The sequence below is a fragment of the Balaenoptera physalus genome, assembly GCF_965194825.1.
Source record: "Balaenoptera physalus genome assembly, chromosome: 4".
Classification (NCBI taxonomy): Eukaryota; Metazoa; Chordata; class Mammalia; order Artiodactyla; family Balaenopteridae; genus Balaenoptera; species Balaenoptera physalus.
In genome coordinates this window covers 5,290,444-5,316,566 of record NC_138891.1, presented here as the reverse complement: position 1 = coordinate 5,316,566, position 26,123 = coordinate 5,290,444, and the positions used below count along the sequence as shown (strand labels likewise).

The 26,123-nt window shown below is 38.3% G+C and overlaps 1 protein-coding gene across 1 annotated transcript in view; it reads right to left on the bottom strand.

Annotated features, from left to right (window-relative positions):
- Positions 1-9,107: 9,107 nt before the first annotated feature.
- Positions 9,108-26,123, bottom strand: part of LOC309660304 (uncharacterized protein) — an 897,320-nt gene continuing 880,304 nt past the window's right edge. The window contains exon 2 of the transcript XR_014263328.1: positions 9,108-9,240. The gene's annotated coding sequence lies outside the window, so the exon portion shown is untranslated. The remainder of the gene's footprint in view (positions 9,241-26,123) is intronic.

Here is a 26,123-nt window from a genome sequence, read left to right as displayed (position 1 = left end):
TGTTCTAGGCCTCTCTTCTTGGGTTGTAGAAGGTGTTCTCCCCATGTCTCTCTTATCATCTTCCCTCTACAACTGTCTCTGTGTCCAGATTTCCCCTTTCTATAAGGATACTAGTCATAATGGATTAGGGTCACGCTAATGACCTCATCTTAACGAATGACATCTTCGACGACCGTATTTCCAAATAAGGTCACATTTCCAAAGCACCGTGGGTTAGGAAATTTGGGGGTACACAGTTCAACTCTTGATGCTATGATTCAATGTTTAGCAGCCTCATGAGAAACAGAAGTCAGGGGTCTCAGTTTTCTCTTAGCTCTACCACTTACGAGCCATGAAACTGGAAATCTCTCCATCATTCTAGGCTTATCTGTAAAATAAGTGATTTGCAGCTGACACAAATTAACTCTAAACTGTTTCTTTCATTTTTAAAATGTCTGTAAGTGTGGAGCAGGGAATTTCCCAAAGAGCTGCTGGATTCCACAATAAGCTAGGAGCTTAGATAGTCCCTTATTCAGGTTCCCTTAGTTGCCCAGGATCACAGTTAGTAAGAAAGCAAACAGGTCCAATATATATTCTTGCAAAAGCAAAGCTTCGGCTTATTATGATAGATGGACTGAAAAAGGAAAATAAGTACATAATGTGTATTATGCCTCAATCTTCAGTGAGAGGGACACGCTCATACCTCAAAATATCACTGGAAGGATAGATACAAAAGCCAATGACCACACGGATTGTCACTGAAAAGAGAACTGAGTGGCAAAGGAAGAGTAATAAGGGAAAGTTTTTTGTTCTCATCACAGAAATAAAGGAAAATATGTTACTTGGTCACATTTTGAATGATAGAAAAATATGTTACCTGGTCAAAGAGTACACAAGCATTAAAACAGAAAAATATCTGTGTGGTGTGCAATTGTTTAGCCTTTTATTTTCAAGCCTAGATATCCTGTATTTAATTCATTTTGTGTTTGAGGGTCCTTATAAGTAGGCTTGACTTTTACAATTTTTGGTTCACAGGAAGGTGTAGGGCTCAGCAAACATGCTTACATACCTGTTTCAGCATGAAGACATATACTGAAAGATTTAATAACCCTATGTTTCTTAAGATGCTTTTGTTGTACAAATATGGTGCACTTAAAGCACAGAACTGGCTAGAAATCTGCTACACTTGTCTTCAAAGGGCAAGGAACTTAGCAATCAATACCATATTTACTATGGTATTTTTCACCTGCAAAATTTCCGCACCTTCTACCAGTTGTGGATAAGAAAGACAGGTTTATTTTTCTACCCATAATTTCACCTTGGCTCCCTACCTATTTTAGTGACAGCAGCAGTTGTAAAAACTTTGTAGGAAGTTATTGATGTGTAAACTGAATTTAATTGACATCTCTCTGAACCAAACAAATGGAGATGTAATTAACACTGTTTCTGTAACTCTAATCCTGGCTGAGGGAGGGGAGCCATCCCCACAGCTGGAACAGGTGACAAAGTACAGAGCCACAGGGGCGAGCAAAAGTCAAGAATAATTTTTGAAAACACAGGAGACAAAATGCGCCAGTAAATATGGTAGTCTTCCCATTTTAAAGATGGAGGAAATAAAGATCCTAAAGGCTATATATCCGAAGATAACAAAAAGTTGAATTTGAAATGTTCTATTTTGAGTTCTGTATTTTTGTCATTCACCTCTAATATTATAAATGCACGTTTAACCTGTAGAATAATCTCTGTATGTTAAGCATATTTAAATTTGTCCTTTTAGAGTCCTAAAGTGCCTCACCAACATTTTCATGGCGACAGCCGTTCTGGACTCACATGAAATAGTTAGTGAAAAATACAAAGGACTGATTTTAGAGTACATTCTATAGGCAATCACTGGGATTTTTATATCACTGTCCTTTTATATAATGGGAGTAAATAAATATATGAGCCAACATAAAATTATAAATCCATATTAAGGGGATGGCTTGATGCTATGTTCCCTTATATTTCTTAATAATTGCATAAATTAATGACTTCAGTTAAATAGAAATAAGCTAATGTATGAAGCAGTGAGTACTTAGATTTTTAAAATTTTCATTGAGACATTTCCTCCAATTATGTTTCATATGATACAACTGTAATGACTATTTCTCCTCTATTAGTTATCTGTCATGCATTTTTCCTATCTATCTATCATCTATCTATCATCTTTCTATCTTTCTATCATGCATCCATCTACCCTCCACTCATTCATTCAAGAAAGGTGTGTTGACAGACATAGAAAACAAACTTATGGTTACCAAGGGGGAAAGGGGGTGGAGGAGGGATAAATTAGGAGTTTGGGATTAGCAGATACACACTACTATATATAAAATAGATAAACAAGATCCTACTGTATAGCACAGGGAACTATATTCAATATCCTGTAATAAGCCATAATGGAAAAGAATATGAAAAAGAATATATACATATATATATATATATGAGTCATTTTGCTGTACACCAGAAAATAACACAACACTGTAAACCAACTACATTTCAATTCAAAAAAAAAAAAAAAAAGACATGTGTATTGAGTCTTTGTGATATCCCAGGCTCTATAACTTAATGAAAGAGATAAATATGGAACTGATTACAGATCCCAAATTAAACCTTAACTTTTACCATATAACTTTCCTTGGCCATCTCCAAGTCACCACTCCTTCCCTTGGCCTCAGGTAGCACTTATTTTCAAAGGACTTTATTTACGGATTTAATTACTGAGTTCTTTATAGAACGTTTTAACTATTTCACCGCATGCTTGCATAGACCTTATTGTCTAATACTTGCATAGACCTTATTGTCTAATGTGGTGTTTTTATATCTAGATGCTTTATCACCTGCTGATAGAAAAGTATTTTAAAGAGTGCTGAATCAACTGGGTTGATGCCATAGTTACAAAGACGATTCCTCCCACTCCTCTTGTTCTTCCTCTTCCTCCTTCCCTGCTCCTCTTCCTTCTTCTTCTTTTCAACCTTGTTCTTGTATTTCCAGGTCTACTAGAGTGTCAGACAGATAGCTGGTGCCTAACAAATGCCCAGAGAGTGCATCAGTGAGTAAGAGATGAATTACCTCTTCTTCCTCCTCATCCTCTCCGTTATATTTATTAGTACTCTCCTTACAACAGATACTTTTGATGGAGCTATTTTTAGGAGGCACATTTTTCAATCTATAGAATTATTCCAGTGGTCTCAAAAGTATGTAGAATGAAGAAAGCACTGAACGAATAAACGAATGAAAAACTCATTCCTGTATTTTTCTCGCCAACAGTTTGGAGATGGTGACACACATAAAAGCTTAAAAATTTCACAGCAAAATTTTGCTTTTAACCAGTTGGGATACAAGTGATGATTTCAGGTACACGGTCCATACTAAGCATTCAATAAATGGCACCTATGACCAAAGTCCTAAACAATGTCACCCTATAAGGAAGGCTCCTGGGAGCTAAAGCACACCATAGGAGGATCATGCTTGGGGTAGACCTGCAGCTACCAATAACTTCAAATGTCCCCAACGCCCCACCACACATACACCAAAAAGCAAGTTCCACAGTGACAGAGACTTGGCCTGTTAGTTTTGCTGTTGAATCCCAAGGGCCCAGCACATAGCAGGCCCTCAATAAATATTTGTTGAGTGAATGAAGAGATACTCTGTAGAAGTGTTTAAGAAGTGTCCAGTGTATGTAGTCATTCTTCTGGCTTTCCCTCCCTCTACCCACATATGTTCAAAATCTCAGGCCCTATCCCTGAACTGCTAAATCAGAATTTGCATTTTAACACGATTCCCTTGATTCTTCACATGCATCCTAATTATAAGAAGCACTCCTATAAGACACATCAAGTTCACTTTCCTGCCCCCCCCACCAACCGATAAAACTTCTGAACCCAAACTAATGCCACATTCAAGTTTATATGGCTGGTTGCTTGTAGGGTCAGTGTTTTTGAAAAATAAGAACCAGAGCCAGATGCTAGGATTTGATCTCTCTTTCTCTCTCAGCCTCTTTCTTTTCCCCCTTTCTTCCTCCCCATTTGCTCCCTCTCTGGCAATGAAGTCATATTACACAGAGGAACAGCACAGTCAAAATTTCTAGGCTAATTTACTTTTTTTTTTACTGTTAAAGAATATTAGCCAGGGCAAACTGAAAAGCAAAATAGTCATCTCCTGTATCTGCACACCTTTCTGCCTCTTTGCACTCTGCATGACCTCCTTACACTTCCTTGTGAATCTTCTGGAAGAGACAAGACTCAATATTTGCTGAGTATCTGGCTTATGCAGGTGCACTAGGTCGAGCTTACTCATTTAATCTTTATGCCAACAAGAAACTGTCAGCTCCCATCAATATATCCTCCAAAACTTGTACTTTTCAATGACATTCTCAATGTTCATTATTGTCATGACTACTGAGCAGAATATGAAGAAAATATGTTAGAGACATGAAAAACAAAAAGGCAGTTCAGAGACCTTTGGAGAAAATTGTCAAGGAGTATAGCCATTTTTTACAGGTTAGCTCCAATCTAAACAATATCCCAAGGTCTTACCCAAGCCCATTCTCTGCTTCCATTTCCAGCATTTTAAAACTCAGCTACCTCTCTGATAACAAACCTAAGAGATAGTTAGCCACTATCCTTTTACGGAAAAGGACACTGGGGCTCCAACGGACTTAGCTTCTTGCCCATGATTGCAGAAACTTTTAGCTTTTCTGATGCTAAATAGTCCTTTCCATTCTGGCATCATGTCAAGTCTTCTGTTGGCAACTCAGCACTGCTTCCGCTCTTGTGTACTCCCCTTTACATCCTAAGGACAGGAATCCTGAGGTGTACGTTCCCACAGATCTCGGCCAGCAATTTTCAGCGTAAGAGCCCACTAAATACTTGAGATACACATCTTTCAGATATCACATTAGTGAAGTTGTCTTATCGTATCCTACTGGGTGGCACATGATTTTTATTTGCCGAACTACAGATGATAACACTGATCATTTGAGTAAGATGGTGCCTGCTAGGTTTCTCCACTGTAAAGTTCCTTTTTTTCTTTGTAATTAATAAGTATTTGTGTGGAAATATCTGGAGACTGTGTAAATATCCTGTTCCTTATATGTCCCTTGGCTGAATAACTTTAATGTTTGCCAAATGCCAATTTTTTATTTTCATTTTCCCTCCTACATTTATTCACAGGCATTCTACTGGAAGTAAAAGCTTTACCTTCTCTCTGTTTAATTATATCTGTGTGGAATCATGGATTCATATTTTATTCAATGGATTATAATCTATTGTTCTCTTTTTAAAAAAAAATCCAAAATCATGGGATTTGGATGAAAGTAACTGGGATTACTGGGCATCCTGTATTTCTGCAACTTCCCGACTCCATGAAAGCAAGTAGAAAAACCAAGAGCCAGCAACAGCCTTCCCTGACCTTTGCTTGCCCAACACGTCCAAATGTTTTTTAAGCATCTAAATCCTTCTATTAATTCCCTTCCTGTTAGCATGCCTAGAATAGTTTCTATTTTTCTCATCAATCCCTCACTAAGACAAACATAAGGATAGCCTTTCACTCCTGTCCTTGGGCAGCCATTCTATCCTAGACATCATTCTCTATAAAGGCACCCATATTTACAAATATTTCTTTATTTGTCAGCTTCTCCTTTATAAACTAAATTATTTCATGGCAGAGGTCATAACATAAATTTCGTTATCACTATTCCTAGCACATAGAAGATGCTTGATAACTAGCAGTTGACTGAATGGACCAAGCTCATACTACTTAGAGAAGAAATATTTCATTACTAAATACCATTTACCTCTTTCCAGGATTGGTTCCTTTCAAGAAATGCACACGCAGAATGGGATCACTGAGATAAGAATGGTCCTAAGCACTGAAACTCCAGTGAAGAGAATGAAGGATAGAGTAGGGGTATATGAGGAATTAAAGGAAAATTTCTCTTGTCTGAAAGCTATTGGAATAACCAGAGATACAACATCCCAAGGTCAAGGGAATGGCTTCTGTTGCTATTCCTTAAAAGTTGGCTTTAAGTATATTAAGGGATCCTAATGATTTTATTGAATGTCCTTTTATATATCCATAGCCCAGGTCATATCCTACATCTGTTTTTCTTTCTCTCCTAACTATGTGTGTTTTTTTTAAACAGATGTTTCATGATTCTTCCTGACTCAACGTCTGAACCCAATGGTTTATACTCTTATTTAAGGACAATAATCTCAGATATTCACGTATGTATTTTGTTACATGTATATACTGAAATTTCTTTCCTTTACCATTCTGCCACACTTCATCCCAAATAGACCATTCTATACTCATATCCTCAGAGAAGAAATATAACAGGAAAACAGTTTCTGATCACCATGGACTTTGTTTCAAAAGGTCAGATGAAAGAAGATTGTGGGGTGGGAAAGAGGTAATAGCAGTGTGGCACTTCTAGGCAGGAGGTACCACTAAAGCCTCACCAGTTTGTGTGTCCAAAGTCAAGAGTTTGGGCCTAAAAGGCCATGCTCACTAGGGGCTCATCATACCATGATTGCCTATGTGGACACATAACTTGATGAACACAGGAAGTCTCCCACCAAAAGCTGGGTGGAAAATCTGTTAGATTCTAGAGCCTCAGCACATCCTGAAACAATTAAATTTCACTTGCCTACAGACTCATGGAATGGGCTTTTGAGCCAGAAATAAAATCAACTTACAGCAATAAAATGTTACATTTAATACACCCTGAATTTGTAGATTGAGAATCACATCTGCTACAAAATCAAGAACTCAGGCTGTTACTTAAAGAGATGCTCTGTATCCTAATTCTCAGTCCCAAACTACCAGATTTGGGGCTTTGCAACCATTCCACTCAGTTGGAAACAAAGAATGGCTTAATCCATGACTGGCTGCAGCTTGACCAGCACTAGAAGGAAATAACCAACAGGTGGAGGAACAGAGGGTCTCTTGGTTTAAATGGAACGAATAACAACACAAGTCCAAATTGATCATAGAAGAAAAAGAATCAAGTAAAACTTTGGCAATCAGTTAGTCAATGAACTTCCAAATTCAAAATAAGAAGGATTGACAGGCTATTTATGAATAGAATACCTGTCATTAAAACAGTGATTGTTAATGCTGAGCCCTGTTCTAGATGATTTAACCCACATAATCATGACCACAAGCCTACAAAGTAGGTTATTAGTCCCATTTTACAAACAAAGATATCGAGATACATAAGGATTATGTGACTCACCCAAGGTCATCATGATGGTGAGTAGCAGCTCGGACTTGAACCCAGTCAGTCTACCTCAGAGTCCAACTTGACCACCATGCCATGCTGTCTTTGCCCACAAAAGCTCAACTATTTTGAACGGGATAACCCCAAAGGAAGAGATTATCAGGTCCACTCCCTTTATTTTAAAGATGAGGAAACAGTACCAAAGAGGATAAAGACATTTGCTCAGCGTCCTACGGCTCAATATATCACTCATCTTTGTTTTATGACAAATAATACTCATTGTCAATCAAATTAATCATTTTGCTTTTAATGTTTCCCAAAGGGCAAATCAAAAGTTTAAAACCCAGCCTTTGACAACCTTCCAGGAATTGTACCTCAGCTTCTCTAAAGCTGATATGAGACGTGAGTGACAGGAGGTCAAGCAGTCTCAGAGGCCAGGTAAAGCACCCTGATGGATCACCTCCGGGAGGCGGGAAGCAAAAAACTGGTGCCAAGAAGCCACTTAACAGTGGAGCAGGCAAAGAGCTCAGAGAGAGGAAACCCAGGGACTTTACTGTGTTCATTCAAGAATCAGGAAATTTGATTCTGAGCCATTTTTTCCTCTACTCTTATTGAAATACCTAGAATTAGAAACCTCTACTCTGGAAATATGATCTTTATGCTGCTCTATTTAGGTTCCATCAATTTCAAAATAATATTCCTATGGCAAATCCTTCATGCTCCCAAAAGCAAAGAAATCACTGTGATTTTCCCCTGTCCTTTAGTAAAGGCTAGCATGTAACCGTACCATGTCCTTGGCAGGTCCAAAGTCCCCATGACAAAGCATGATTAAAATAAATAAGACCCACTTCTGTCTCCTGAAGGAGAAGGATCTAATTGTGGACAGATTTTTTTAAAATCCGTCATGGGGGTAAGATATTGCAGTAAGAAATCTGTTTTATTTAGCTCACTGGGCATTCAGAGACCTTGCGTCCTAATCCCCTTCACCTTGGTTGTGTTGACATGTCCTGTCATTGATAAACTCAGACATGCATTATAACAACCGTTGAAAGCTGAATCGGATGATATTAGAAAAAAATGTCACTTACTGGCTTCTAACCTTTTCAACCCTTATTTCTATTTCCATCCTAGGAATATTCTCACTGCTTGTACAAAAAAAGATGATAAATATGAGGAATCTGTCCACTTATAAAGACATGCTTAAGAGTGAAAACAGGGGTAAGTAAGTATTGAACTTTTGTTGAGAAGGCTGTTGACAAAGCCCCCAAAACAAGGTCATTTAAGAAAGACTTAAGTTGAGGAACTGTGCCTGAGCAGGAAGAAAAAAAAAATGAAAATTCTTGGTACCAGAACCCTACATTGTTTTAAGTTAAGAGGGAAAATGTGCTGTATACATGGAACGTATCTCTCGTGTGATTATAAGGGTCCTGTTTATTAAATCAGAAAAGAAATAACAGATTTGAAAATTAAAGTAGAAGGCCCAGAGAGAAGAAACACATGTTTAAGTTTTTAGACATCTACTTGAATTTGAATGCTAACACATTCATTAAATTTCAATTAAATTGAACTTGGCATGGAAAAGAAACTAATAAAATGGTTAGTGTTGTCCAAAAAGACACGAAAAGGGAGACATGAATTCATGATCAACCTAATCAGATTACATCTCTTTCCATTTTCCCTTTGAAGGAGCCTGGCTCTGGAGACCTTACACAACCAGGCAGACAACTAACCTTGTTGTGCTTTCAGACAAGCTATGGAACAAAGCATAGAGTAAATGAGAGGTAGTGAGCAGCTCACTCCTGGCCCTTAAGGTTTTCCAGTGCCTACCACCCTGGCATATGCAGATGATGTGGGACTTACCGCATTAAAATTGGGGAAGAGGTTGACTGCGGCCGCAGTGTCAAGAGGAAAGGGAAGAAACGGTTTAATATCCAGCGATGGTTGCAAAGGAGGGGCTGGTGGACGGACCAGGGCTGGGAGAGCGGGGCTCTGGCATGTACCACCTGCACAGAGGAGAACAAAGGGAGCGATCAGGGACATGGTGCATATAAAACACACAACACACAAACACCAAGGTCTCTTTTGAGACCAAAAGGCCAGCTTTATGGGTCACTGGAAAAAACAAGACATGGAGTGTATTGACCTCAGCTGGGAACCGGCCAACGAGCAGATGTGCCATTAAGCAGAGAAAACCAGTTGAGCTGCTCCTTTTTCCCTCTTGGATTATAACTATCTGGTTACGTAAGGAATTGTTAACATTTCAAACATTTCATACTCCCCAATCCATCCTTCTTTTCCTGCCTACAACCCTGGATTGAGTCAGCTACAAATCTATAAGCAACATCCCTTGATTCAAAGGGAAAACCCCTCCAATGTTCCCCCAGCCCTCTTTGAAAACGAACTCCTGCTCAAAATATGCATGCAGTCTGAGGGATTCTTTTGCAGAACTGCTCTTTTCCACCGCATCCAAAACTCTGGCAGCAAGATGACATGAACCTGGCACAGAAAAGAAACTTAACCGCAAATGCAGGCAGCTGTACCTTACTTCCCTGGCAACTGGAGGGTTAAAACCAGCAAATCCAGCTACATATCATGTGATCCCTGAGCTATTTAGCACCCCTGTGGCTTTAAACATTCAAGACTAGCTGCCCCCTTCCTTCCCAGTCATGAATAGGTGGAATTTAGAAGGTCACCAATGAGCAGGGAATGGAATATTATGGCAACACACACAGCTCCTTTGCATACCAGTGGGCACAGGCTGTTTGCAAGGGACTCCCACCTCTGCCCCCTGTTCTAGGATTCCACTGCATTCAGAAGCTGAAAGGAGCCCATCTCCCTGTTATGTCTCTCATACTTTGGTAACGTTCCAAAACATCAATTGGCTGTTAATTAAAGGCTGTTTGAATCCTAGGAAACTGTTAAAATATGCCAGCATTCTTCTAATCTGAGAGGCAAGCAACGGACTGTAAAAACCTGCTGGTGAGAATCCAAGAAGCATGAGGAAAACAAAATGCACTAGAATTATTCCTTTCTCATGGAAAAGAATTCTAGGAGACAGAAAAGAGAAGATGGCAGAGTAGTAGGATGCGAAGTTTGCATCTCCTGACAACTAGGGCACCTACCAGGTGCTGGTGCAGGGCCTCAGACACCTAAGGGGACAGGGGGAACCCCCGATGAGTGGGTAGGTTGTGGAGCGGAGTGAGAGGGGAGGAGAAGTAGAGGCGGGACGGGACCAACACACCTGAGGGGCAGCTGGGGGAGGGGAGGGGCCCACTCACTACGAGGGGATCAGAGGGACATGGAGAGATGTTCCGGGTATCGGAGGATCAGAAGGGAACATGGCCAGCATTTCCTCTGCCCACTCGGGTCCTGGACTAAACCTCCACACACCGAGGCCCCCTCCAGCTGTGTGGTGCTGAGCCTAAGCCCTGCCCCCCACACCCCCAGGGCCTTTTCTGGCTGCTTGGGTCCTGAGCCTAGGTCTGCCCCCCACCTAAGCCCTGCTCCACCTAAGCCCCGCCCTCGCCTAGCCCCCACCCTGCCTAGGCCCTGCCCCTGCCTAAACTCCACTTCCCACAGCCAAGGCCTTTTCCAGCCTTTTTTTTTTTTTTTTTGCTATTGTGGTTCTCTTCTACCTTGTTGTTGTTTCATTTATACATTTATTTTTTATAATATATTTTTTATTTTTCTAATTTTATTTTACTTTTATTCTTTGTTATTGTTCTATTCCTTTTTTTCTTTGGCTGTGCCACCTGGCTTGCGCAATCTTGGTTCCCAGGCTGGGGGTTGGGCCCGAGCTCCTGTGGTGGGAGCTCTGAGTCCAAACCGCTGGACTAACAGAGAACCTCAGATCCCAGGGAATATTAATCGGAGTGAGGCCTCCTAGAGGTCCTCATCTCAGCAACAAGACCTGGCTCTACCCAACTACCTGCAAACTCCAATGCTGGAAGCCTCAGGCCAAACAACCAGCAAGACAGGAACACAGCCCCACCCATCCAAAACAAAAATGAGATGACAAAAAAATATATTACAGATGAAGGAACAAGGTAAAAACCTACAAGACCAAATAAATGAAGAGGAAATAGGCAACCTACCTGAAGAAGAATTCAGAGTAATGATAGTAAGGATGATGTAAAATCTCAGAAACAGAATGGAGAAAATAAAAGAAATGTTTAACAAGGACCTAGAAGAATTTAAGAACAAGCAAACAGTGATGAACAACACAATAACTGAAATTAAAAATACTCTAGAAGGAATCAATAGCAGAATAACTGAGGCAGAAGAAAGGATAAGTGAGCTGGAAAATAAAATAGTGGAAATAACTGCCATGGAGCAGAATAAAGAAAAAAGAATGAAAAGAATTGAGGACAGTCTCAGAGACTTCTGGGACTGCATTAAATGCACCAACGTTCGAATTATAGGGGCGCCAGAAGAATAAGAGATAGAGAAAGTGTCTGAGAAAATATTTGAAGAAATTATAGTCAAAAACTTCCCTAACATGGGAAAGGAAACAGCCACCCAAGTCCAGGAAGCACAGAGAGTCCCATACAGGATAAACCTTAGTAGAAACACTCGAAGACACATATTACTCAAACTAACAAAAATTAAATTCAAAGAAAAAATATTAAAAGCAGCAAGGGAAAAGCAACAAATAATATACAAGGGAATTCCCATAAGGTTTTCAGATGATTTTTCAGCAGAAACTCTGCAGGCCCGAAGGCAGTGGCAGGATATATTTAAAGTGATGAAAGGGGAAAACCTACAACCAAGATTACTCTACCCAGCAGGATCTCATTAAGATTCAATGGAGAAATCAAAAGCTTTACAGACAAGCAAAAGCTAAGAGAATTCAGCACCACCAAACCAGCTTTACAACAAATGCTAAAGGAACTTCTCTAGGTGGGAAATACAAGAGAAGAAAAAGACCCACAGAAACAAACCCAAAACAATTAAGAAAATGGGAATAGGAACACACACATCAATAATTGCCTTGAATGTAAATGGATTAAATGCTCCAACCAAAACACATAGACTGGCTGAATGCATATAAAAACAAGACCTGTATATATGCTGTCTACAAAAGACCCACTTCAGTCCTAGGGACACATGCAGACTGAAGGTGAATGGATGGAAAAAGATATTCCATGCAAATGGAAATCAAAAGAAAGTTGGAGTAGCAATTCTCACGTCAGACAAAATAGACTTTAAAATAAAGACTATTACAAGAGACAAAGAAGGACACTATATAATGATCAGGGGATCAATCCAAGAAGAAGATATAACAATTGTAAATATTTATGCACCCAACATAGGAGCACCTCAATACATAAGGCAAATGCTAAAAGTCATAAAAGGGGAAATTGACAGTAACACAATAATAGTGGGGGACTTTAACACTCCACTTACACCAATGGACAGACCATCCCGACAGAAAATAAATAAGGAAACACAAGTTTTAAATGACACAATAGACCAGACAGACTTAACTGATGTTTATAAGACATTCCACCGGAAAATGGCAGAAAACACTTTCTTCTCAAGTGCACATGGAACATTCTCCAGGATAGATCACATCTTGGGTCACAAATCAAGCCTTGGAAAATTTAAGAAAATTGAAATCGTATCGAGCATCGTTTCCGGCCACAATGCTATGAGATTAGAAATCAATTATAGGAAAAAAACTGTAAAAAGCACAAACACATGGAGGCTAAACAGTGCACTGCTAAATAACCAAGAGATCACTGAAGAAATCAAAGAAGAAATTTAAAAAAACCTAGAGACAAATGACAATGAAAACACAATAACCCAAAACCTATGGGATGCAGCAAAAGCAGTTCTAAGAGGGAAGTTTATAGCAATTCAATCTCACATCAAGAACAAGAAAAATCTCAAATAAACGATCTAACCTTACACCTAAGGGAACTAGAGAAAGAAGAAGGAGAACAACAACAAAAAACCCCGAAGTTAGTATTAGGAAAGAAATCATAAAGATCAGAGGAGAAATAACTGACATAGAAATGAAGAAAACAAAAGCAAAGATCAATAAAACTAAAAGTTGGTTCTCTGAAAAGATAAACAAAATTGATAAAACTTTAGCCAGACGCATCAAGAAAAAAAGGGAAAGGACTGAAATCAACAAAATTAGAAATGAAAAAGGAGAAAAGGAGAAATTACAACTGACACCACAAAAATACAAAGGATCATAAGAGACTACTACAAGCAACTATATGCCAATAAAATGGACAACCTGGAAGAAATGGACAAATTCTTGGAAAGGTACAACTTTCCAAGACTGAACCAGGAAGAATTAGAAAATATAAACAGAACAATCACAAGTAATGAAATTGAAACTGTAATTTAAAATCTTCAACAAACAGAAGTACAAGACCAGATGGCTTCACAGGCGAATTCTATCAAACATTTAAAGAAGAGCTAACACCTATCCTTCTCAAACTCTTCCAAAAAATTGCAGAGGAACACTCCCAACCTCATTCTATGAGACCACCATCACCCTGATGCCAAAACCAGACAAAGATATCACAAAAAAGAGAAAATTATAGACCAATATAACTGATGAACATAAATGCAAAAATTCTCAACAAAATACTAGCAAACAGAATCCAACAGCACATTAAAAGGATCATGTACCATGATCAAGTGGGATTTATCCCAGGAATGCAAGGATTCTTCAGTATACTCAAATCAATCAATGTGATACACCAATATTAACAAATTAAAGAATAAAAACCATATGATCATCTCAATAGATGCAGAAAAAGTTTTGACAAAATTCAACACCCAGTTATGATAAAAACTCTCCAGAAAGTGGGCATAGAGGTAATCTACCTCAATATAATAAAGGCCGTATATGACAGACACACAGCAAACATTATTCTCAATGGTGAAAAACTGAAAGCATTTCCTTTAAGATAAGGAACAAGACAAGGATGTTCACTCTCACCACTATTATTCAACAAAGTATTGGAAGTCCTAACCACGGCAATCAGAGAAGAAAAAGGAATAAAAGGAATACAAATTGGAAAAGAAGAAGTAAATCTGTCACTGTTTGCAGATGACATATTATACATAGAAAATCCTAAAAATGCCACCAGGAAACTAATAGACCTAATCAATGTATTTGAAAAAGTTGCATTCCTATACACTAACAACAAAAGATCAGAAAGAGAAATTAAGGAAACAATCCCATTTGCCAACGCAACAAAAAGAATAAAATACCTAGAAATAAACCTACCTAAGGAGGCAAAAGACTTGTACTCAGGAAACCATAAAACACTAATGAAAGAACTCAAAGATGACACAAACAGATGGAGAAATATACCATGTTCTTGGATTGGAAGAATCAATATTGTGAAAATGACTATACTACCCAAAGCATTCTACAGATTCAATGCATTTCCTATCAAATTACCAATGGCATTCTTCACAGAATTACAACTAAAGTTTTTACAATTTGTATGGAAACACAAAAGACCCCGAATAGCCAAAGCAATCTTGAGAAAGGAAAATGGATCTGGAGGCTCCCTCACTTCAGATTATACTACAAAGCTACAGATATCAAGACAGGATGGTACTGGCACAAAAACAGAAATATAGATCAATGGAACAGGATAGAAAGCCCAGAGATAAACCCACACACTTATAGTCACCTGATCTATGACAAAGGAGGCAAGAATATACCATGGAGAAAAGAAAGCCTGTTCAATAAGTGGTGCTGGGAAAACTGGACAGCTACATGTAAAAGAATGAAATTAGAACACTTCCTAACACCATACACAAAAATAAACTCAGTATGGATTAAAGACCTAAATTTAAGACTGGACACTATAAAACTCTTAGAGGAAAACATAGGAAAAACATTCTTTGACATAAACCACAGCAAGATCTTTTTTGACCCACCTCCTAGAGTAATGAAAATAAAAACAAAAATAAACAAATGGGACCTAATGAAACTTCAAAGCTTTTGCACAGCAAAGGAAACCATAAACAAGACAAAAAGACAACCCTCAGAATGGGAGAAAATATTTGTAAAGGAAGCAATGGACAAAGGATTAATCCCTAAAATATACAAACAGCTCATGGAACTTAATATCAAAAAAACAAACAACCCAATCCAAAAATGGGCAGAAGACCTAAACAGACATTTCTCCAAAGAAGACATACAGATGGCCAAGAGGCACATGAAAAGATGCTCAACATCACTAATTATTAGAGAAATGCAAATCAAAACTACAATGAGGTATCACCTCACACTGGTCAGAATGGCCATCATCAAAAAATCTACAAAAAATAAATGCTGCAGAGGGTGTGGAGAAAAGGGAACCCTCCTGCACTGTTGGTGGGAACGTAAATTGATACAGCCATTTTACATTCCTTAAAAAACTAAAAATAGAGCTACCATATGACCCAGCAATCCCACTACTGGGCATATACCCTGAGAAAACCATAATTCAAAAAGACCCATGTACCTCAGTGTTCATTGCAGCTCTATTTACAATAGCCAGGACATGGAAGCAACTTAAATGTCCATCAACAGATGAATGGATAAAGAAGATGTGGTACATATATACAATGTTATATTACTCAGCCATAAAAAGGAATGAAACTGGTTCATTTGTAGAGATGTGGATGGACCTAGAGTCTGTCACACAGAGTGAAGTAAGTCAGAAAGAGATAAACAAATATCGTATATTAATGCATATATGTGGAATCTAGAAAAATGGTACACATGAACCTATTTGCAGGGCAGGAATAGAAACGCAGACATAGATATGATGCGTTTCTGATGAGAACAGATATGATATCTGATGAGAACAGATATGTGGACACAGGGGGGAAAGGGGAGGGTGGAAACATTGGGAGATTAGGATTGACTTATATACACTGCCATGTGTAAAGTAGATAGCTAGTGGGAACCTGCTAAATAGCACAGGGAGCTCTCAGCTCAGTGCTGTGTGATGACCTAGATGGGTGGGATGGTGGGGGTGGAAGCGAGGTCCAAGAGGGAGGGGATATATGTATACATAGAGCTGATTCACCTCGTTGTGCATCAGAAACTAACAGAACATTGTGAAGCAATTATACTCCAATAAAAATAATAATAATAATTTTTAAAAAGGACAAAAAAAAAAAGAAAAGTGAAGAAAGGCTCCTGTCTGTGTCACTTCCTTGCCTGCCATCTTGTTTTTAAAACAAAGTAGAGTGAGATCCCATACAAATTATCTTTACAAATCTCACGATAAGTTCTCGTCAATTGCCCACAGACCATCATCTTGCCCTTCATCAGTTACCTGAACAAAGGTCAACATTTAAAAAATGATTCTCCACTGCTAAATCCAATGCTATTGGAGCAGAGTATCTACTAACAAGGTGGGTGACTTAATACCTAAAACAGAAGCCATCAGCACAGGATTTAATTAACCATGCCAAAAAAACCATTAGCTCTCCTGGCTCTTCTGATTGGCTAATCATATGGAGCCAAATTAACAAAAACAGTATTTTTTTCCCACTTTTTACTTCCCTCTTGAAATGTTCTTCACCAGCTACAAGGCCAACAACAGCCAGTTTGAAACAGCAAACCAATGAAATAAAAAGTAGTATGAGTCAGGAAACAGAGGGCCAATGTTAAAACAGAGATAAAAGCAAAATATAATAAGTCTCCATTCACCAGAGGACACCATAAACTTATTTTATTGTTCACCTGGTGGTATACTTTCTTAGAGAGGGCATTCATAAAACTTTGGTGATAGACCTGTCATGAATTTAGTATTGCTACCAATTTCTCTCTCGCTCGCTCTTTTTTTTTTTTTTTTTTTTCCAATTTCTCTTTTGATGAAAAGTTAAAGAACCAAAATAAAATTTTGGTTGGCGCCTCTTTAGAAAACTCAGAAGTAAAATAAGTTTTGGTTGAAATCAGTGGTGTGGTTTAACCTGTCCACAAGTAATAGTGAGCTTTAAATAAATCATTTTAAATATTTATTATCTGTGTCACAGGTCATGCTTTGCAAAAGATATTCATTCATATATATCCATTACCTTGTTTGACCCTAAAATCTCAGAAATCAGCTAATGGCTAACATAATACCATGGAGAGAAAAAATAAGTTGATAAACTCTTTAGTTGTTTATGTTGCTTCCACAGAGACATTCCATTCTTATAATTCCAAGAATGCAATTTAGCAGGAACATATTCTGGAATTATTTCATTTATAAGTCCCCTCTGGTTCAGAATATCCAAAGAGGTTCTGGAAAAGCTCAACCTTCTTTTTTTTTAATCCACCACAATGAGAGGAACAAAGAATAAGAAATACGTTGATTCTATTGCTAGGGAAAGTTAATTCCTACCTCTCTTCCTCTGAGATCTGTATTTCATTTACATTTCATTATACACACAGTTCAGGGCCCTCTCTCAGTGTTACAACTGGGGTTCCCTACCTAAGGGATTAAAAACATCAAAGAAGAGTCATAAAGCTGGGGGGAAGCTTTAAAGCTTTAAAGCTGGGGGGATATTATTTGAGTTCATCCTTTCCAACCTATTTGAAGAGAGAAATGTAAAAGATAGTTGGAAAAGAGAGAACATGTGACCGCATAGGCTTTGGCCACTGGCTAGGCAAACCCAGGTGTACTGGAGGCTGTGGTGTGCTCCCCACAGCCCCCTTCTGGACGGAGGGACACCCTCCCCCAACTGCTGGGGGACCCCTAAGCACTGAAGAGGTCAAAGGGAGCTGCCTCACCCAAGGTCAAACTTCCTCCCGAGTGGAGGGGCTGGTAGCCCCATGCAATGACAGATTCATGCAAGGGTTTAATTAGTGGCTCCTTCCCCTTGCCTCAAGGCAGGGAGACTGAAGCTCTATTTCAGCTCTAAAGCTCCTCACAGAATCTAGGATAGACTGAAGTCTCCATTGTGACTGCATCAGGGCTCAACTTTTCCCTTTGCCCAACCCTGTATCTCTCACTCCTCACAGGAGAGGTGCCCCAAGAAAGCATCTACTGCTGGAAGAACTTGACCTATGACATCAGAGTATAACCATTCATGAGTCTGAGCGAAATGCTGAATTGCTTTATTCTAAAATAGGTAATTGCCTACAAATCTATAGAGAGGCACAAGACTGAGCCTCTCTCTCAAAAATTACCTGTGACTAATATTTCTGCTTTTAAAATTAGGATAAGTTCTGAAATATGTTACTTGTCTCAACCTGTATATGCTCAGCAGTAAGAATACTATTGGCAAATAGTGTAAAATCAAAACTGGCAAACATAACATGTTTCATCTGTAAAGCAGACTAAAATATGCTCCTTGAGAAAATAGCTATTTCATTCTTTCAGTTTTATTAAAATGTATTACATTTAGGACATCAATATATGTTTGTTGTCTTTATTTTAAAATTATCCTGAACATAATTAACTTCAAAATATATAATGAATTTGTAGACACGACTATAGGTAAAAAAGAGTTGTTTTGTTGTTACCATTTACCGACAGTGTTGCTTCATTCATCGGAATGTCACACTTCTAGAAATATTGTTGTTATTAATTTGAGGAAAGCATTTTGAAGCTTCCATAGGGTAGTAACAAAAAAAATACAAATTCACGCCCTTTGTACGTGAAACTCTGCCTACATCTAGTACTATGTATTTCAAACCCTATGCAGTTTTAATTTACGCAGGTTTTAAAAATTAAACCTTAATAAATTATTCAGATTTCAGAGCAGTTAATATCTCTCTATACCAAATTTCTTATATGCCATTAAAGTTAAACTAAAAAAAACAGTCATTAAGTGGAGATTAGTTATTACAGCTATATTGAGTAAGGTATTGAATAATGAAGGGAAATAAGGTAAATACGATGAAGTAAGTGATCTAAACTCATAAAACTCCTCTCTGTCCCTTTTTGAAGTTTGGTTTTGTTAGTTTATATTCATATTTAGAATTTTGAATTGAACTACAGAGCAAACATATAAAATATTACTTTGGTTTCTTCACAAGACAGCTGTGTATTCACAAAAGCGTGAATTCGTGAATTTGAAAAAAATACCGGAATAACCTATTTGTTCATGAATATTTGTTAATACTATCTGAGAAAATAAGACACATTCACTTCAGGAGTTTGCATTTTTGAAATGCAAATCTAATTAAAATGTAAATTTGGAAATGTTTGTTTTAATAATTTATACAGATAAATAGGAATTCTAAACCAGTGATTGTCAGTTGAAGCTACTGTATCAGAGATAATGTATATAAAGTGCCTAGCAGAGTGTCTGGCCAGTTGATGCCAAGTGAGGAGTGTTGTTTTTTTCTAATGAATTCAGTAAATTCCAGAGGAACTGTTCAGGGTGGTCCAGACACAAATCCGGGCTCCCGGAAAGAGGTCAATCAAGATAATTTTAAAAGCACCTGCCTATTCTTCACTTTTATTTTGACCCCTGCAGAAGGAGAGACTTCACAATAAGAGGTTACTTTGTAAATCAATATTCTGAAATATTCCTTGAGAGTGGAGTAGTATTCTTTCCATAATACAACACTTTTAACCTTGAACTTCTGCACTTGATCCATTCAGGTTTCATCAAACAGTCACAGATGTCCTGTCTGACAGCTTAACCAACTACTTAACCATTCATTTCCCCAAATGACAAAACCAACATTCAAAATGATCAAGGGTTGCTGCTGTTCAATATTTATGACAGTGTATGCTTTAGAACTGTGAATCATTGAAAAACAATATACATATATACCATATATATTATACATATTTATTGTTAAAATATATTATCATTACATATTTTATATATATATATATATATATATATATATATATACACATTTATAGAAAGCAGAAGAAATCCCTGATTTCCTGATGGGAGAAATAATTTCTATATCGTTTTTTTCACCATCAATTTAATTATATATATGTACATATTTGCTTATCTATATTGAAATACATACATATGTTTCCATAGTGTCAACAGTCAGCCATAGTTAAACTGTTAAACTGCTCAGAATATTCATACCTATTAGGAGAACATCAAGAACATTTTATGTAACATCAAGTCCTAAGTAGTTACTTGCAAAGCAACTAATTTGATAGACGTGGAACATTATTCACATCCAATCCCAACTATTTCGGTTAGAATTTGCCATGTGCAGTGGGGGAGGGAGGGGCACGATAGGATTTCTGGAGTCTATGTGATAGAGGACGTAAAAGAATTAGATCTGATAGTATGAATAAGAAATAGAAAAGAAATGATGGATTTGGGGCATAAAGGCAAAACTTGATTTGACACAAAACAATGGCCATGGAATGCTGTTAGTGAAATTGGCCAGCCAGGGTGGATGGGAGCAAATGTTGAGAAAAAAGCTAACTTTTATAAATCTATTGAGTAATTGGTATGAACTAGGCCCTGTTATAACCTTAATTCCTTTAAAATGCACAAAAATTCTGTCAGGTATCTATTATATTACCCGATTTACAAACTCAAAAGACAAAGCTATTACCTAAATTACATCTCACCTAACATTACACAGGTAAAAAAATGGCATTCGATGTAAACCTGAGTAACCTTAACAAGTTTCAACACACTGATGCAAATAGCATTTAAATTAAATCAACAAAAACATACAAAATGACAACAAAAAAGAACACTCTAAGAAGTCAGTTTTGTCATACAAGGCAAGCCAGCTCCCTTGAAGCCAGAATGGAATGCACTAAATCAGAAATCTTGTGAGAAAATTTTATCACTGCTCAAAAAAAAAAAAAGAAAAGAAAAGAAAAAGGAATAGACACATTCCTTGTACAGGAGAAGATAAAGAAATATTCAGTATTTATTACCAATATTTATCTGCATGGGAAGATGCTGGTTCTGCCCTATATCTGAGAATGTATCCAGAAAGACACAAATATCATATCAAATGTTTGAAAAGTCCTCTGGTTTACATTCTTTAACATCTACTTGCCAAATAAGAAAAGCAAACAGGTGTTTGTTGTATTCCCTTATGCAGCTGCCTCTAAAAAACTCAAGGTTGGGGATTACAATGGGCAGTTTGTTGTTGAGATTATTTTTTATTCCTTAGCTAGGAAAACTGTATGTTCATCCTGTTTCCTTCAACCTCAAGTGATCCAAACTCCCATTCAGTTCCTATCTTTGTTTAAATGTTGTTCCCAACTGAAAGATACTACTAGAAACAAATTTTGAGATAAAATTTGAATTTAGTGTGACTTGGTCACAATTTGTCTTTTATTGCTTTCATTTTGCCTCTGTTTTAGATTGTTGATGCACTTACTAAGGTTTGGAAAATTGATCCAGCACCTTCTACCTGAGCCGAAGGTCCTCATTGGCCTATAGTGACCAGCACTTGGCAGGTCAATTCAAATATTAAAGCAGGGTCTGGTCCACAGGGGCAGTTGGCAGCACTAAGCCACACAGGGTGGTGACCGCTGCCTCATCCATACTGTCCTTGACCACAGAGAGGAATGAGGTGAGAATGGGAGTGTGTCAGGGCAACTGGAACACCGACCTGGAAACAGTGACACAGAAATGTTTGCCCAAGTCAACTGTCTGACTCACACTTTACCCATGAAAGAAAGCCCATGTGAGGGATCCATTTTCCCTTGTTTAAATTCTTTATTTATTCATTTTAAGTTGTAGTATTTAAATATTCCAGTAAATCCAATGGAATATTACTCAGCCTTAAAAAAGGATGAAATAATCCTTTCCATTTGCAGTTACATAGATGGACCTAGAGGTTATCATACTAAGTGAAGTAAGCCAGAGAAAGACAAATACCATATGATATCACCTATACGTGGAATCTAAAATATGACACAAATTAACATATTTACAAAACAGAAACAGACTCACAGACATAGAGAACAGATTTGCAGTTGACAAATGGGAGGGGGGCAAGGGAGGGATGGAGTGGGAGTTTGGGATGCAAACTATTATATATAGAATGGATAAACAACAAGGTCCTGTTGTAGAGCACAGGGAACTATATTCAATATCATGTAATAAACCATAATGGAAAGGAATATGAAAAAAATATAAACAAACAAACAAACAATAAATAATGCAGTAAATCACTTGAAAGGTCATTTTGGAAGGAAGCTAAAAAAAACGACTAACTAATGTTTTCTCTGTTAGTTATTGAATACTGGGACAAAAATCAAAATACTGCTATTATCTAGTTGCCAATATCCTGAGTCAAGTCTTCACTAGAAGAGAAGTGGAATCTTTCACTTATTTACCCAACTTTCATGACAATTTCTGGTGCCTGGGAAACACTATGAAGAGTCTGTCAAGAGTACCAGAGTAAGGAGTTTTAGACATTTAATCCTATATATCCCTCTGCACTTCAGACCCTCTGTCAAACACTGCCTAAGTCAGGACAACGAACTCCTCACAGGCGATCAAAAGATTTTGCCTGGAAACTTCCTCTTATGTTTGCACCAGTGAGCGTAAAAATGTAAAATTTTCCTCAAGAGGAATTTCCCAAGATTTCATTCCACAAAATCACTTGTAACTACTAAAAAAAGGTGCTCTGGTGCTGAACTGTCCCATGTGGTAGTCTTTAGCCATGTGCGGTTATTTTAAATTGGAATTAAGTAAAATTAAACATTCAGTTTCTCAGTCACACCAACCACATTTCAAGTGCTTGACAGCCACGTGTGGACAAAGGCTACCTCGCTGTATACTGCAGTTCAAAAATAAAACATTTCCATCTCTATAGAAGGTTCTATTAGACTTTGAGGCTTCAATGCAAAACCAACAATCTCCAGTGAGGAGTAATTTGCAGATAAGGTGCCTGATACAGTCTGTTCCAGAATGCACTGCCGATAGAAGAGAAGTCTTGCTTTCGCCTGGGTCCATCTCCGTTTGGGGTTGAGGAGGTGAGCTTTTCCAGAGCCAAACGTGGCCACTGTCCGAAGGCAGACCCTGCTGGGATTGTGCCAGAAAGAATTAATTCCTTCTCAAGGAATTTTCCATTCCTTGAGAAGACAATGGCCAGTCTATGAATCTTCACATGTGATCAATGACGATAATCCTCAAAGGGCAACCTAATTTAAAAAATTTAATGCTGAAATCAATATTAATGAGTAAGGAGTGCTTTGGATAAAAAATGATACCATATCTTCAAACCAAAGATGGAAAAAGGGCCAGTCCTGGGCAAATGGATGTTTATTAATATCTGTTAATTCTTTTTTTTTTATTTATATTTTTAATAATTCTTTATTTTATTTATTTGTTTTTGGCTGTGTTGGGTCTTCGTTTCTGTGCGAGGGCTTTCTCCAGTTGCGGCGAGCGGGGGCCACTCTTCATCACGGTGCGCGGGCCTCTCACCATCATGGCCTCTCTTGTTGCGGAGCACAGGCTCCAGACGCGCAGGCTCAGTAGTTGTGGCTCACGGGCCTAGTTGCTCCGCGGCATGTGGGATCTTCCCAGACCAGGGCTCGAACCCGTGTCCCCTGCATTGGCAGGCGGATTCTTAACCACTGCGCCACCAGGGAAGCCCCAATATCTGTTAATTCTTGAGAGTGCTACCACAAAGCTTTTATTTCACCAAAGTGTGTCACAATCTAGACTCACTAAAAAACCAAGTGTTCAAAGCCAGCTAATGTAGGCAGTTAAACCTGCCTAGCTACATCTGAATTACCCTGAGGGGTAATTCTGTTCATAATATCCAGACGTTAGTCATCTCACTCTTAAAAGAGAAAAAAAAGATGCTGTCATCTTGTGATATGGTCTTGTTTTTTCCATGATCTGTGCCTTTCAGTTGGGACTTGCCCACATGAATTTCTCTATGCCAGCACAGCTGGGTGTACAGTTCACTGTTCCTCCAAAGTCTGATCAATATCTTTCTTTCCCCATGTTTTTTCCACATGATATTACTGTGATATATTCTTTGCTTCCTCTCCAAGCACTCACCAATCTGTGTAGACCTTCAATGTGACCCAAGGTATTAATGAAACATCTCCTGAGCTTAAATGGTTTAGTGTGGTTTTTCCAGTACCACCAAGGTGAGTTAGGTAAGCATCACACAACTTAGGGAACACCTTTGTTTATCTCCCTAAAGTGTCCTCAAGATGTAGAGGGTGAGGATGTCAGTTGAGGGAGAGACCAGCTGAGGAAGAGCAAGTCTAAGAGAAGAAGACAAGCTAAAAGTTTTTGACATCCTGAGGTTGAGGTGTAAGTGGGAATGTAGCCATTGGGTAAGTGGTACTAGCACTTAGAAGACAGCTCTGGGCAGACTTCATTCTGAGGAAAGAGTGGAGAGTCATCAGGTAGGAACTCAAATCATAGACATGAAAAAGATTTCCTCGGGAAAGTGTGGAACAAAGAGCCCAGGGCCTAAGCCTGAACCTGGAGGCTCGTTAGCCCAGTGAAGAAGACTGAGAAGTACTGGAAAAAGAACAAGACGTAGGCGGGGAGAATGATCTCCCAGAGACAAGAGGGAGAGGTTGTTTATAAGAGGAAGAAGTGGTCAGCACTGTCTAAGGCTGCCCACGGAGGGAGCAAGTAAGATGGCAACTTCTGTGAGATTTAATGTCAAGAGTTTTGGTGACTTTTATGAGTTATTTAGTGGGTAACATCGAAAAGAAGTCACTTTCTTGCAGGGGATTGCTTCCAGGACCCCTGGATACCAAAATCTGAGGATGCTCAGGTCCCTTATATAAAATAGCACAGTATTTGCATATAAGCTACACACATCCTCCCATATACTGTAAATCATCTCTAGATTACTTATAATACCTAATACAATGTAAATGCTATGTAAATAGTCTCCTGTGCCCAGCAAATTCAAATTTTGCTTTTTGGAACTTCCCAGAATTGTTTTTCAATATTTTACACCTGCAGTTGGTTGAATCTGCAGACACAAAACCTGTAAATAGAGAGGGCCGAATGTATATCAAAATTAAAGCTGCCTACTCTTTAAAAAAAAAAAAAAAAAAAGAAAGGGCAAGCTATTTACAAGAAAAATAAATAATGCAAAACATGTATCTAATAAAAAGCTTGTATTTGGAATATATAAAGAACTCATAACTCAATACTGAGAAATTAACTCAATTAAAAATAGGCAGGGGGCTTCCCTGGTGGCGCAGTGGTTGAGAATCTGCCTGCCAATGCAGGGGACACGGGTTCGAGCCCTGGTCTGGGAAGATCCCACATGCCGCGGAGCAGCAAGGCCCGTGAGCCACAATTACTGAGCCTGCGCGTCTGGAGCCTGTGCTCCGCAACAAGAGAGGCCGCGATAATGAGAGGCCCACGCACCGCGATGAAGAGTGGCCCCCACTTGCCGCAACTAGAGAAAGCCCTCGCACAGAAACGAAGACCCAACACAGCCATAAATAAATAAATTAATTTAAAAAAAAAAAACTGTTAAAAAAAAAAAATAGGCAAAAATTTTGAACAGGCATTTCACAAACAAAGAAATCAAAATGGCAAATATGCGAATGAAAACATGCTCAACATCATTGGGGAAATGCAAGTTAAAACCACAAGATATTATTATCAATCACCTACTAGGACAGCTAAAATTAAAAAGAAAAACAATACCAAGTGTTGGCAAGGATGCAGAACAACTGGAAATTTCATACTTGGTGGTAGAAATGCAAAATAATATAGCACTTTGGAAAAATCTGGCAATTTCTTATAAAGTTAAATATTGACTTACTATATGACCCTGCAATCCCCTAGGTATTTACACAACAAAAATAAAAATACCTGTGTCTAAAAAAAAAAAAAGTGAAGTCACTTTTGAGGAGGGTCAGGGATGGAAGAGGGGTTCAGAATGGAGTCTAGTGGGGAAAATTATTTTGAACAACTTGGCTGGGAATGGAAAGTAAAGTAGGACCCTATAGATGTGGGTAAATATGTT